Genomic DNA, 8922 nt, shown 5'->3' with positions numbered 1-8922 from the left:
GTGTCCGCTGCATCGGCAGGCGGACTCTCAACCACTGCGCCACCAGGGAAGCCCTACATTTACTTTTGATGACTGGGCTTAAGTCAGGTATTCAGTGAAGGTGGCTAGTGGTGATGGGAACTGTCAGAGATTCACATCTTTTATTTGGGACAGGATTGCCAGATTTAGCAAGTAAAAATACAGGATGCCAAGATAAACAATGAATCATTTTTTAGTATAAGTATTTCCCATGTAATTTTTTGAAACATACTAAAAGGTTATTTGGTGTTTATCTGAAATTCAAATTTAATTGGGTGGCCAGCATTTTCTGTGGCAATCCTATCTGGGGAATGGGGGGCAGGTTATACAGATAAGATTACAGAGTGTACCCTTCCTGAAGGGCCTTGACGGGCACATTGATCTTTCCGTTTTGAAAACATATTGGGCAGTTGAGGGTAAAATATTTTTGAGCAATTTAAGTCACAAAGTGATTCTGAAACATAAAATTTCCTCCAAATGGATAAAAGCTTCCAAGCATTTTGAAACTGGCTTTTTCCCCCCTAGCTTTTTTAGAGAACAGTGTTATCTAAAAAGAAACAAAGCATTATATATGTGTATATATATATATAGCCATCATATGTGTGTGTGTGTATAAAATCTCCTTGTTGTAAATGATCTCAATTTACACATGTTTAGAATAACTCATCCCTGCATAGACTAGTCAATTTAAGAGTCAGTGAGTGGTCACCTGTTGATGCAAAATGAATACAGTGGAGACTCAGGAGATCTGCTTAGATACAGATAATGCTTCCATTATTCTGTTTATGGTGTTTGCTCTTCATGATGCGAAATTCTCAAGGGCGATGGTTAATAAGAATAGTGTGACACCAGATAAACAGCAAGGACCTACTGTATAGCACATGGAACTATTAATATATTCAGTATCTTGTAATAACCTATAATGGAAAAGAATCTGAAAAACTATATCTATATCTATGTATGTGTATAACTGAATCACAGTGCTGCACAGCTGAAACTAACACAGCGTTGCAAATCAACTCTACTTCAATTAAAAAAAAAAAAGAATAGTGTGACATGAGGACTTTGAGTCAGAAGGATTCTTTCTCCAGAGCCCTCACAGAAGAACTTCTCCTTGGATAATGGTCTCTCTCTCTCCTTCTCTGCATCTCTTGGTGAGATTGAGGAGAGGGAGGGTGGCTTTATTTGTGGCTGAGCCATGAGGAGGCAGCCTCTGTTGCTGTTCAGAAGGCAAAAGCTGGAACAGCACTTCCGTGAGGTCTGCCCTCAACCTCTCCTGGTCCAGCAGCTCTGCTCCTCTCTCGTCCTTTGTAGAGCATGGAACTTAGAATACGAGAGGGCAGCCCCAGAGCCATAGATGGGTGTTCACTGGAGCAATTGGAGGAAGAGTTTTACCAACCACCAAGAAGTCTCCCTCTCCTGGGCAGGATGAGGGATTAACCAAATGACAAGTACTACGACTTCACACAATGATATCTCATAAATTGTGATCCTTTACATTTTTTCTCAAATCGAGCTTGAGAACTAACTTAAAGTAGCCACCATCAGTTTTCCTCATTGCATTCTTTGTTTCCTTCATGGCATTATCACAGTCTGTGATTATCTTGTGTATTTGTTTACTTTTTCATCATCTGTCTCCCAAATCAGAGTTTAAGCTCTCTGTCTTGCTCATCGTTGTATCACCAGTGCCAAATTCAGTGCCTCCATAACTATTTACTGAATGAAGGTGTAAATGATTGAATAAAAAATCAATGCACTTTTCCTCCAAAATAGTGAGGTCAGCTATGCTAAACTTTTACTTTTAAGAAAAAGTAATGGGGAATGAAAGCTAGAAGACTCATCATATGGTGTGGTGGCCAATTGACTTTTTTGATGGCAGTGACAAGCAACTTGTTTACAAATGCTACAAGGGTATGGTCCAGACATGGCCTCTTCAGGCAATGGCTGGAATGGATACCAAGCTTCCAGGGCACGGTTAAGTCGAAAATGGAGCGGGGGTATCAATTAACCCTCATATATGTACAAAGATGCAACTAAGATGTTACAGCAGCAAGTCTGTGCCTTCTGGATGAATGGCTATCATGTAAGGCTCTCACTCATAGGCTTCATTCAATCGTTGTTTGACTCTCCTTCAACCCGCTGTGTCCACAGAGTTCATGGTCAGTAATAGCCAGAGCAGACAAGAGCCGCCTTGGAGACAAAACACCTGGAGAAAAGATCTTGAGCGGCATGGTTTTGTAAAAAGACAACTAACTCAACTCAAGTGCCACACTGGCTTGTGTCTCTTTTTATATTCTCTGGACCATGCAACTTGCAGATCACATTCTTTTCCCAGACGGCTGAAAATCAAGTAAGGACTGGTGAGCTCATCTCAGTTTTTCCTCTTCATCTCTGACTGCCGCAAGTGAAAATCGGCTTGCTCTAATCATTAGAAATGGTTGTAAAACTAAATAATTGCTTGTCCAGTTCTGCAGTGTTTTCATCTGATATTCAATATGCCCCCAAGGATAAGGAGGCTGGTTGATAAGCGTTAGAGTTTACCAGAAATGCTGCAGAAGATTTTAAACTGGGAAAGCCAGCCAGAGTCCAGAAGGGGAGAAGGAGGATGGAGAGAGGGTGCAGCCAACTTGAACGGAGATGAACTGGAGTCTTGGGGGAGGCTGCATTCTTCAAAACCAAGAGGGTTGTTTGGGCACTTCATCTCTTAGAAATGATTAGGTGCTTAAAAATGAAACCATCATTCCACCGTTTAGCAGTTTGGAGGGCTGTCTTATTATCACAAATTATGATAATGCCATGAAGCTTTAACCTTGGGTTCAGATTGCTGATCCTACCTTCTCCTGGAACAGAGGGGATGGGGATGGGGAAATATATCTGCAGAAGCCTTAATATCCAAGAAGATTGTGCTTCCATCAGCCTCATTTATCATATAATGTTTACTGGGAATGTCAGCTTAGTTAAACTGATTCCTTGACCCGGGCTTATCCTGATTCCTCTGGAATCCACATTCTGTAAGCCAACTTGGGTAAATCAATCACAAATCTTGGTAGACTACATGGGTAACCTACTCCAGACAATGATTATTTTATTGGGAGAGTATGTGTGTGTGATCATCTAAACTATCTCTTCCAAGGACAAGATGAATGTAAACAAAAGAAGAGTAGAAAGTCTCAGAGTCTGCGGTGAAAGGAAAGACTTCTTGAAAGTCTTTCTAAATACAAATACCGGGAAGGGCTTAAGAGAAAAGGATTAGTATCTCCTTTAAAAATAGGACAGACACTGCTACATGTGAGTATTCAATGCCTTTTCACTCTTTGGAGTATGTATGCCTCTTTGAGAACCTCTTGGAAGAAATGAAGTTCTTCCGAGAAAAGATATGTCAGATTTTTCATGTGGTGGGTGGGGGGGTGTAGGGAGAGGGGAGTTAAGAAGCCCTGCCCTGATTTAAGTGCCGTGTATCGCACAGTTAAGGAAGAACAGTGTGGTCAGAAAAATGAAGATGGTCAGGAATGAGCTGGGGAAGAATATCCAGTTGATGAACTCGGTATGATAAACATAGCTCACATCCTTCCCCATTGGACTCACACTTGGCACACAACAGCCATTCAGTAAAAACATGCTGGATGACTAAATGAAAGTCTGGTTGCTGGGTAACTCCTAGCTCAAGGCATCCTCTGTATTATGTTTAAATGAGGACGTGTCAGAGGGAGGAGTATGACACTGTGGTAAGGAAAGTTGTGGTTGCTGCCGAGCTTTGCTCTCTGGGGAGTTTTAGGATACATTTCAGCTCCAAGATAGAATTTGAGCCTGCATTTCCACAATCCCCTTAGGGTAAATGGGCAGGCACCTGTTTATACTGTGAGACCCTCAGGGGAATACTTCTGTGGGAACTGTGTTTCCCTCTCATAGCATCAGTTATTTTGAAAATTAAAGAGAATCCCTGCCCAGCCCTCACTGTTCCATAGAAATCCTTTTGGTAGCTGAAATCAGGATACCTGCCTGTAAACAGTTAAAGGTGAGAAAATGCTCAAGGCTTCAACAGGCAGAGGTAAAAGCCAGCCTTGGATCATATCCTACAAGCTGTTCAAATACTTACTCCATGAGAAATAATAGCCTGCTTAATCCTATAATCTTCTCTATCGTCATCTTTTCCCAGTGCTCCAAGCTGCAGTGTTTTGCTTGTAATAAGCTAATGTGTGATGCTAATTAGTACATGAATTGTGTTGACTTCTCTGTTCATAACGATTAGTGTTTCAGTATGCTCTTAGCACATCAAAATGGTATTTTTTTCTGCCCAAATGTTTACTGTCAGATGGTAGCTTGTTGCTAGAATTTGACAATAAAAAATACAATACAGAGAATTAAATTTTCTGAGATAAGCAACATATCTCCATGCCAGATTGTGTGGAGAGGGTGGAAAAGAGGTTCCAAAGAATGAATGTGTGACTTAACTTGCGACTGAGAGCAGTTCAACTTCTGTTGAGCAAGGGATGCTTGTATTATTATTAATTTCACATCTGAGTGATGACAGTGTGCTTGGTTCCATATGAAATCACAGGACCGTGTACTTTCGAGCATCTGCCATAATTTTCATGAACTTTTAATTACCCAACTGCTGCTGAGGCATCAGTGCTTGTTCTCAATGTGGAATTTGTCCAACTTGGCTGCAACCGTGTTCTTCAGTTACACTAAAAAAATAGGTCTAAGTGAGGTCAAATCTGCTAATTTCAGTAAATTGACATGAGGAAGATGATGGGGAATAATCACCCTTTTGGATGAGCAATTGTTTAAATTAGAAGTTAAAATATTTGAACATACTTCTGGAGGATTCAACAAATTGCTAACATGCCATGTACAGTCTTTGAACAATATTAGGGTAATTATAGAATACTGATATTTTGACATTAGTTTTAAATCACGGTTAGTATTGAGGATAGAGGCAACAGCTCCATGTTAAAATCACAAAGTGAATACTATTTTGTTATTACTATGGAAACCTGACCTCTGTTTTCTCCATCTACAGCTCAACCCTTATTTATCTTCCTCTAGTTCCAGGCATCTTTATCATGATTATCATCTTGATTTTACCTTGGATTTATAGGATACCTTTTAATGGAGTGCATAAAGCTAAGAAAAATTTAGTTTCCATCAACCAGGAATCACAAACTTAGGGTAGGATGAATAGATGGAATGTTGTTTTATAACAGGAGCAGAGATTTAAGTTCAGATTTAAAATACTGATTGGATAAAAAGATCTTTGTTTTATTTTATGATTGGATCTTAACTTTCAAACCCTAAAATATTTTTGTCCAGATACTTCTTATCTTTATCCCATGTTTGCCATTTAACTTTTACCAGGAATTGGGAGAAATAAACTACATATTTCATCACACAATGGTCATCCTCACTGCCTGCATCTAGACCAGATGTCCACAAACTATGACCATGTGGTCACATTCTGCCTGTCACCAATTTTTTTTTTTTTTTTTTTTTTTGCGGTACGCGGGCCTCTCACTATTGTGGCCTCTCCCGTGGCGGAGCACAGGCTCCGGATGCGCAGGCTCAGCGGCCATGGCTCACGGGCCCAGCCGCTCCGCGGCATGTGGGATCCTCCCGGACCGGGGCACGAACCCGTGTCCCCTGCATCGGCAAGCGGACTCTCAACCACTGCGCCACCAGGGAAGCCCTGTCACCAATTTTTGTAAATAAAATTTTATTGAAATACGGCCATGCTCATTTGTTTATGAATTGTCTGTGGCTGCTTTCACACTACAGTGGCAGAGTTGAGTACCTGTGACTGAGATCTTATGTCCCACAAAGCCCAAAATATTTGTTATCCAGCCCTTTCCAGAAAAAGTTTGCTGATCTCAGATCTAGACTTCTAAAAATCAAGAAACAAATGATTCTCAGTTAAGAAATATTGTCCACATTTGTTAAACCCTTCCAAATTTTACATAAAAATGTCAAGAAAGTATGTGAAAATGGTGCGTTGATTTCTTTCCTGTGTTTCAAGGGATAGTTGTAGTGACTAGAACAGACTGTATGTAATTCAGGGAATCAGTGAGTTAAAATCCATTGTTTTCATCAGAATAACTCTCTCCCATCAGCCAAGCCTCTCACAGAGCCCATGATATGGTCTAAGGAGAAAGCTGGTAGGAAGGTAGAGACCGTTTCCCTACATAATCTTTTCATAGGTTTAACTTCAGAAGACCACAGGATGTTCTGAAACTTTACTGGCTCTTCAGATTCTCCATAGCCTGCCTCTTGAATAAACCTTGTTAAATTTACCTGCCTCCGAACAAGGCAGTATATCAAAAGATTCTTCTTGAGTAGCTTTCCCCAAAAAGTGTTCTGTGGAACACCAGCCCCGAGAGGTGCTCCTGGAACCAAGAACTCCCTGAGAAGCACTGCATACTGTATCCCCCTACTGGATATTAGTAATTCAAATTATTCTATCAAAAGACCCAAGAAATCCACCTGTATACTTTGTTTAACTTTATAAGGTCATGAATAGCTTTTTAAAAAGTAACACCAGTTAATTTACCATGGAAAGAGGGCTTAAGGAACATAGTTTGGGAAATGCCCTCCCCTCCCCTCCCCCAAATTATTCTCTTACCACAAAGCTAGGGAGAAGTTGGGATAGAAATTATTGTTCCATTGTTATTTTTTCCATTTTTTCAATAAAAATGTCTCTAAACCCCTTTGATATTCTGCAGCTGACTTTATGACCAAAACTGTAAAATAGCAGGCTACTAGATTTACACTGAGATCCACTTAGCAGATCAGTCTGCTGATTACAGAAGATTCACTTTGGAAATTTCTTGAAGTGTCTGTGGAGTTCTCTAAACATGACCAAAAGGCCAATTATGAGCAGGCATGAGAATTTTGAAGCAAAATGATGAACACACATAGGCTGACTTTAACCCCAAATCTTTGAATTTAATAACATTTGATCGTGCCAGCCTTTTTCATCAAGATGTCCCTCACTCAGACCTCATTTGGAAGCTGGTTGAGTTGGTGACCTCGCTGCATTGGTTAAAGTCAGGTTCTCCCTGACAAATGACACCGTTGCTTGGTGTGACTGTTCTCTGAAACTTCTGGTTGTGCCTTGAGTCTTGAGTGACCTCCTTTCTCTCACATGAGTGCACTCTTTCCAGCTACAAGATCTTTTAGCTTCTGTATTTCATGACTTTAAAAGACTAAGAAGTGTAAATATTCTCCTGGGCTAAGAAACAAGTAGCAGTGGCGAGAGGAGTTGGGTGTCCAAGCCTTAGTGGTGGCTGGTAAGTCAGCAGTTATGAATCCCAGCAGGGCACAGGGGAGTCTTGAGTCAGGAGATCCAGTTTCTGGCTGTGGCTTGGCCACTTGATAGCTCTATCAAATGTAAAACGCCATATTTTAAAAAAAGCCATGTGTTCACTTTGGGCTTCATTCCTTTTATGTGTAAAATGTGACTATTGGAGAAGAAGAGTGATAACATACTCCACAGCTGTGGTTCTTGACTTTGCTTTACATTGGACTCACTGGGGAGATTTTAAAATTCCTATGCCTTGGCTACCCTTAGACCAATTAAACCAGAATTTCTGGTGGTAAAGCCTAGGCATCAGGGCTTCCAAATCTCTTCAGGTGATTCGAATTTGCAGCCAATACCAAGAACCATGCTTTGCAGACCTTAAAGTCTGAATTTTATACTCAAATCTCTGTCAGATAAATGAGAGGGACTGAGGGTGATATCGTCCATTGACTAAATATGGCAGGAAAAAGAAGCAAATGATTGAAAGCACAGATCCTCATATTGGGCATTAAAATCATTTGCTTGTGGAAAAACAAAAGTTTTAGAAATGAATTACTCTATATTTGAGGTTGGTTTGGGGTCCTTCTCATCCAGAATTCTGGAAAAGTAATTTGAGTTCAGGTGAATTTGGGTTCAGGTGGACACACTGAATTCAGAAGCCATATTATCAGCTCTGGTGTCCCTGGTTGAAAGTTTCTTCACTGTTCCTACCCCGGCCCTTGCTAATGTGGTTCTTTGTTGCCTTAATGCTAACATCTTGATGACACTGATGTCTACAACAGAGTGAAAATCTTCTGAAATCTTTATACCTTAAGTATTTACAAACTGTCTAAATTATTTTGAGAAGTCCCAATTCCCCACTTCATTCATAGAAAATTTGAATTGAGAAGATCATTTCCCTAAGGGTCATGGCTTTCTAGGAATAAAGAGGAAAACATTTTGTTAAACTCATGTAATATTAAAATTGAATGCTAATAATTTTTTAATGTGATAAATCTAGGGAAAATCATGCTTATGGCACCAAGCAAGGATACTTAGTGTTCAGTTATTTTCAATCTGAAATGTATATTTTGATATGGGTACATTTCTTCCTAATGTACTTTGACCCTTGATATTGCTGCCCTCAAGTTGACCCCACTAGAATGTGTGTTAAGCGTGAGCAAGGAGCACATTTGTCTTGTTCATCTTTGTATTGCCAGTGAAAAGCACAGTACCAGGATCATTGAAGGTGTTCAATAAATATGTTGAAAAGTAGAGGACATGCATGGAAGGGGAAAGGCAGCACGTCCAAAGGAGGGCCTCTGGAGTGTGGAGTTCTGGAGTTTGGAGAAAGAGGTCCACCAGAATCCTGGAAGACTGCCAAAAGAACTCTCTACAAATGTATATAAATAAGTTGAAGAGACCTCCCAGCTCCACGTAATATCAAACGGTGAAAATCTCCCAGAAATCTCCATCTCAACGCCAAGACCCAGCTCCACTCAACAACCAGCAAGCTACAGTGCTAGACACCCTATGCCAAACAACTAGCAAGACAGGAACACAACCCCACCCATTAGCAGAGAGGCTGCCTAAAATCATAATAAGGTCACAGACACCCCAAAACACACCAC

General features: G+C 40.4%; 1 protein-coding gene across 4 annotated transcripts in view; it reads right to left on the bottom strand.

Annotated features, from left to right (window-relative positions):
- Positions 1 to 8922, bottom strand: part of TSHR (thyroid stimulating hormone receptor) — a 157920-nt gene that overhangs the window by 28530 nt on the left and 120468 nt on the right. The gene's annotated exons all lie outside the window — the stretch shown is intronic.

This window comes from Physeter macrocephalus, chromosome 11 (genome assembly GCF_002837175.3).
Source record: "Physeter macrocephalus isolate SW-GA chromosome 11, ASM283717v5, whole genome shotgun sequence".
Lineage (NCBI taxonomy): Eukaryota > Metazoa > Chordata > Mammalia > Artiodactyla > Physeteridae > Physeter > Physeter macrocephalus.
The sequence above is the reverse complement of the archived record's forward strand: the minus strand, read 5'-3'. Positions and strand labels throughout refer to the sequence as shown.